The sequence below is a fragment of the Cornus florida genome, unplaced genomic scaffold (assembly GCF_030987335.1).
Source record: "Cornus florida cultivar Cherokee Brave unplaced genomic scaffold, ASM3098733v1 CherokeeBrave_3.0.0_Hap2_Chr04, whole genome shotgun sequence".
NCBI classification, from domain to species: Eukaryota; Viridiplantae; Streptophyta; class Magnoliopsida; order Cornales; family Cornaceae; genus Cornus; species Cornus florida.
This window is the reverse complement of record NW_026775574.1, coordinates 7006281-7013031: the sequence shown is the minus strand read 5'-3', so window position 1 is coordinate 7013031 and position 6751 is coordinate 7006281.

Below are 6751 nucleotides of genomic sequence, written 5' to 3'. Positions count from 1 at the left end.
AATTAAGTTTTAAAATTAGTCACTATTCATCTTTTCCTGACTTTAAAATCACTTTTTAATAATTTTGTTTTCGTATGGTCACCTAAATCTAATATTCCCATTAATTCTATCCAATTCTAATTCTGCTACCAAATGGCCCTCAAATTGTTTCTAAATAATAATAATAATAATAATAATAATAAATAATAATAATAATAAATAAATAAATAAATAAGTAAATAAATAAATAAATAAATAAATAATAATAATAGTTTTATTTGTCTTTTCTCTCTCTTACGTCATTTTTTAAAAGGTGAAAATTTGTAAAGAGAGAATGATTAATGTATCTTACGATTTCTTTGTAGTTTGAGTATCTTCTTTCTTTTCCATCGAACGAATCATAAGAACAATTATTGTGTCAAAATAACACCGGAGTTTAGGTCATCTTAAGAGTTGCCTCTTCAACATCCCGAGTACTTGGATGAATTCTTGGTATTCTATTAGGTTACCACCCAATGGAGTTATTGAAGCGGTGGAAAAAATAGTTATAATTTAGAATGACGTTACTGTCCAAACACCTAATTTTCTATCTTCCCCATTTATAAGGTATGGGACTGTGTGGTTGTGAAGAAAAAGTAGTAGAAGAAATGTAAAACTCAAGAGTTAGTTGGGCAATTAATTAATTCTTCGGTGATATCAAAAGCAATACTAAATGTTAGTTGGCTGTCACCTCCTTCCCGAGCTTAAGGAATTGATGCATCACTTAATTTTGCATTAATTCTTCATGTAATCTTCTAATTATAGTATGAATTTTGCTAATTCTTAGGTAACACACATTCCTTTACTTATTGCATTATATGATTTGACAAGCTAACACCTGCAAACCGTGCAATTAGGAATCTTTTGTATCAATACCCTTGTACCATAGACGACTCCGTATTACCTAATAGGTGTATACATAATTAGGTTCATTATGATTTATAGCAGAATTAGAATCGAAATCAAAACTGTTCCCAACGGTTCCTACAAATTAAAACCGGAATCGAACCGATTTCACTATTCCAGTGCCTTTTTTTTAATATATAATTTTAGCAATACCTTGACTAAAGGCAATTTCGCCACATTTACATCCAAACAAATATCAATAGGCATATATATATATATATATATATATATATGATAAATATAGGCATATATATAGTAGTAATTATATTAATACGATTCAGGTTCTTAGTGGTCTTGAAATCGGAACCGTTAAGAACCGAAATAGGTGCTTAAGTTCCAATTCTAAATTATATATATATATATATATATATATATATATATATATATATATATATGATAAATATAGGCATATATATAGTAGTAATTATATTAATACGATTCAGGTTCTTAGTGGTCTTGAAATCGGAACCGTTAAGAACCGAAATAGGTGCTTAAGTTCCAATTCTAAATGGTTCCACCAGTTCTCTGTGCACTTGTTACCTTACTCCCAAAAAAAATAAAAAATAAAAAAATAAAAAAATCCGGTCACGTGTCGTTGTAAGATTTCATTCATATGTTCCTGTGTTTTGGGTTGGGCTGGAATACCGAAAATCAATATAATGTTCTGATTGGGCTCCAAATGAAAACAGTTTAAATAATAACCTAAAGTATGGCCATATGGGCCGGATCGCGTGCTTAATTCAATTGTCCAAACCCACCCCACATTTCAAAATTTTAAAAGGACCTGCTATATATGGCAATTAAACTTGTTGGAACCACATTGATTAATGAATTAACTGGATTTATTCTTTAAACCACCTTATTAAATAATTTAAAGTGAGACTCAAATGAATTCCACTGTATTGAATCAATGGTTTTGAAATTATCGGCTCTATCTAACAAGTGTTGATTGAGCGTCCAATAATCAAACTGTACTGTGAGTTTCACGCTCTCATCTATAATAATCTTTTCAGACTTTAAAATCATTCCGATCATCGCACTAAATGGCGGAACACAAAAGGCCTGTGACGCAATTCCTCATTTGCATGGAAAGTGGTCGGCCAAAAGGATATATATAAGTGTAGATTTAAGGCTAAAGCCACCTTTGACTTTTGGAGACGAATGACAAAATTCACACGTTAATGATATATAAACATGTTACACTCACAATTTTCACTAAGGTACAGACAAGTGGACTAAACTTGCGTATAACTAATGTGTTACACGTTCCGTCAATTTAGGCCCAAACTTTGACCTTCGAGAACGCTTTTACAAACACATGCATTTCACATTTGATGTATAGAAGAGAGATTGTTGCTGGTGTGCAACACGCAACAGATACATAAAAAGTAATATTTTTATTATATAATGTTGAGATTTTACCTATTGTACAGCTGTATGATTAAATTATTTTCTTTTTAATTTAGGACTAATTGGTAAGTAATTAATTTCTCAATTATTATATATTTAGTTACCTATTTTAGCTAAATATTACACTATAAATTGAACGTAACACCACAGTGAATAATATAGAATTGAGTTTTAATTCTCGTATTCTTTCTTTGAATTTGAAGATGGTATCAAAAGCCATCATTGAACCGTATTTTTTGAATCACTTTGAATTTAGCTTTGAAATACACAGACCCATACACAACCAATACATCAATAGGCATCTCATATTCATACACACATAAATTCACAAACCTAGAAATTCTCAACCCTCAAATTCACCAATCTGCCATCACAAGCAACCCAGAAATTATCAACCCTCAAATTCACCAACCTGCCATCACAAAAAAACCCAGAAATCATCACAAGTTGCAGCCATCACAAGCCACAGCCGCACCGGTGTGCCACTGTCTGCAATCTTCCGGCGATTTGCTGAAGCCACAGTTCAACCGTTTGCCGCTGTCATCCCGGCTGAACTGAACCAGCCAGTCGCCGTCTCTCCGCTGTCGAACCTAACTCGTCGCCGGATCCATCGTCGCCGTTGCACCGCTATCAAGCTGTTTGCCGTCGCCGGATCTTCTTGCTGCACCGAACCGGATATGCTTTCAACTAGTCGCTGATCTGAATTGGATTTGGACTCGCCGCCGATCTGTGGACAACCTGCCACCGTCGCACCATCGCCGGTCGCCTTCCTCAACCGGAGCTCACGGCCGAGCTCTACTGCCAGTTCGTCTTCTCCTAGTCGAGTCCTGCGAGTCACAAAGCCTTCTGATTATTTCTTGTGAAATATCATATATATATAGATATATATTATAATTCTAAAAAAAAAAAAAAAAACTCTGTTTAGCCACAAGTGTAATACTATTCCAATTCTGGATTAGTTCACAACTAAACTAGTTTTGTAACCTCATTTGAAAACTGGTTCTGTGATATAACAGTTAAAAAAAAAAAAAAAAAAAAAAAATTGAGTGAACAAAATATTGAATCATCTGCAGACAAGTTTACCTACAAATGCACTTAGTGCAATCAGACTGATCATACCAAAAGTTGTTGTTTCAAACTTGTGGGATATCCGGAATGGTGGGATCATTGTTGTTGGAAGCAGGATTCAACAAAGACCTCCATTGCAGCAGTTTTTAAGACAACAAATAATAGTGGTAAGGTTTTCAATATTTCTACACCTATTGTTAATGGTGCATGGATAATTGATTCTAATGCCACAGATCATATGATATTTGATTATAAACAGGTCTCACCTCTTAATTCATCTTCACACAAATTTATTTCTACTGTCTATGGGACTTCGACCCCAGTTATTGGGGAATGATCTTTGCCACTCACTAATAATCTGTATTTAGATTCTGTTTTAGTTATTCCATCTTTAGATTCTAATCTTCTCTCAATTTCCTAAATAACCACAACTTTATCTTGTGTTGTCATTTTTTGGCCTGGTTTTTGTGTGTTTAAGGATATCTAAACAAAGTAGACGATTGGTTGTGGTATTAGGTGAGGGAAACTGTATTACTTGGACTTGATATCCAAAAGTTCCAACAAGCTATGACAAGCACTGACAGTGGATGGTTATGAGGGGGAGAAATAGAATTCTGAAATCTAGTTATGGCATCGAAGTCTGGGGCATGCTTCCTTTGGTTATTTGAAAAAAATTATTTCCGAGTTTGTTTGCAAAATTTGATGTTTCTAGTTTCCGTTGTGATGTTTGTGAACTAGCAAAGAGCCACCATGTTTCGTATCCGTTATGTTTACATAAAAGTCCACTTCCTTTTATGATTATACATTCTGATGTTTGGGGTCTGTCCAAAGTCACTGTCCAAAGTCACTACTTTAGGTGGATCTTGGTGGTTTGTTACTTTTATTGATGACTGTACCAAGATGACCTAGTTGTGTTTGATGAAGTCCAAAGGTGAAGTGAACTTATTGTTTCAGAAGTTTCATAAAATGGTTGAAACTCAATATAATGCACATGTTCAGGTTCTTCGTAGTGACAATAGTGGAGAATATCAAAGTTTTGACCTTCAACAGTATTTAGAAGCACATGAAACTATTCATCAAACCACTTGTTCTAATACACCCCAGCAGAACGGGGTTGTAGAGCGAAAAAATCGACACTTGTTGGAGGTTGTTCGTGCTTCATTGATAGAAGCGTATATGCCTTTATCGTATTAGGGAGAAACGCTTACCTCTGCAGTGTATCTAATCAATCGAGTACCTTCCAGCTTTATTGCCTTCTGGACACCATTGTAGACTCTCACTGACGCAGTTGTTGCCCCAACCGTCCCAAATCTACCTCCTCATGTCTTTGGTTGTGTAGCATTTGTACACCTCCATAAGCATCAACGCAACAAGCTGACTCCTCGAGCATTGCGATGTGTTTTTCTCGGATATGTTACTTGTCATGACCTTGTGGGCGGGTATGCCGTGGGCGGGTGCGAGAGACACTGTCAGGCTACCACATTGGCGAGCTATGGGTGCACAGTCCCACATCGCCTAAGTAGAGGAAAGGTGAAGTGTTTATATGTAAGTGTGTCACCTTTAATTGATATGAGGCCTTTTGGGGTAAAACCCAAGAGCAAAACCGTGCGAGCTTAGGCCCAAAGTGGACAATATCATACCATGTGGTGGAGTGGGTCATTACAAATGGTATCAGAGCCTTACCCAGCCGGAAGTGTGCCGACGGGGACGTCGGACCTCCAAGGGGGGTGGATTGTGATGACCTTGTGGGCGGGTATGCCGTGGACGGGTGCGAGAGACACTGTCAGGCTACCACATTGGCGAGTTATGGGTGCACAGTCCCACATCGCCTGGGTGGAGGAAAGGTGAAGTGTTTATATGTAAGTGTGTCACTTCCAATTGATATGAGGCCTTTTGGGGTAAAACCCAAGAGCAAAACCGTGCGAGCTTAGGCCCAAAACGGATAATATCATACCATGTGGTGGAGTGGGTCGTTACAAAGTCGTTACAAATGGTATCAGAGCCTGACCCAGCCGGAAGTGTGCCGACGGGGACGTCGGGCCTCCAAGGGAGGTGGATTGTGATGACCTTGTGGGCGGGTGCGAGAGACACTGTCCGGTTACCACACTGGCGAGCTACGAGTGCACAGTCCCACGTCGTCTGGGTAGAGGAAAGGTGAAGTGCTTTTATGTAAGTGTGTCACCTCCAATTGGTATGAGGCCTTTTGGGATAAAGCCCAAGAGCAAAACCGTGAGGGCTCAGGCCCAAAGCGGACAATATCATACCATGTGGTAGAGTGGGTCGTTACAAATGGTATCAGAGCCTTACCCAACCGGAAGTGTGCCGACGGGGACGTCGGGCCTCCAAGGGGGGTGGATTGTGATGACCTTGTGGGCGGGTATGCCGCGGGCGGGTGCGAGAGACACTGTCAGGCTACCACATTGGCGAGCTATGGGTGCACAGTCCCACATCGCCTAGGTAGAGGAAAGGTGAAGTGTTTATATGTAAGTGTGTCACCTCCAATTGATATGAGGCCTTTTGGGGTAAAGCCCAAGAGCAAAACCGTGCGAGCTTAGGCCCAAAGTGGACAATATCATACCATGTGGTGGAGTGGGTCGTTACATTACTCATCAAAAGGGGTATCGCTGTTATCACCCTTTAACTCGACGAATGTTTATCACAATGGATGTTGTCTTCCATAAAGACTCGATGTATTTTTCCTCTGCATTTAAATTTCAGGGGGAGTACCAGAATGAAATTCAGACTTTAGATTATGATTATCACACTTTTGAGGACGGCGATTCTAGTGTTGATGACTCATAAGTTGGACCAACCAATCAGGAATCGGGCGAATTGGATTCAAGTGGTATAAGTTTGGATCAAAGTGGTGATGAACGTCCAGAAATAGAAAGTATGGCACCAACCCCATCGTCGTCTGAGTTCGAGTCACTCGCAACTGATATATCAAACCAATCGCTTGCTGAGGATGATCCTGATTTAGTGCTTGAGCCGTTCAGAAAAAAATTACCACCGCATTACACTAGAGGTATTCCTAAACCCACATATGAACCAGAACTTTCTAGTAAAGTTAAGTATCCCATGAACAATTATGTGTCGAATCATCGTTTGTCAGAATCAAATTTGTCATTTGTAAATCAATTATCTACTGTATCTATTCCTAATAGTGTGCAGGAAGCCTTAGCTGACCCTAGGTGGAAAATAGTTATGAACGAGGAGATGAAATCCTTGCAGAAAAATAAAACTTGGGAACTCATTGATCCTCCACCAGAAAAGAAACCAATTGGATATCGATGGATTTACACTGTGAAGTATAAAGCCGATGGCACAGTTGAACGTTTAAAGCAAGATT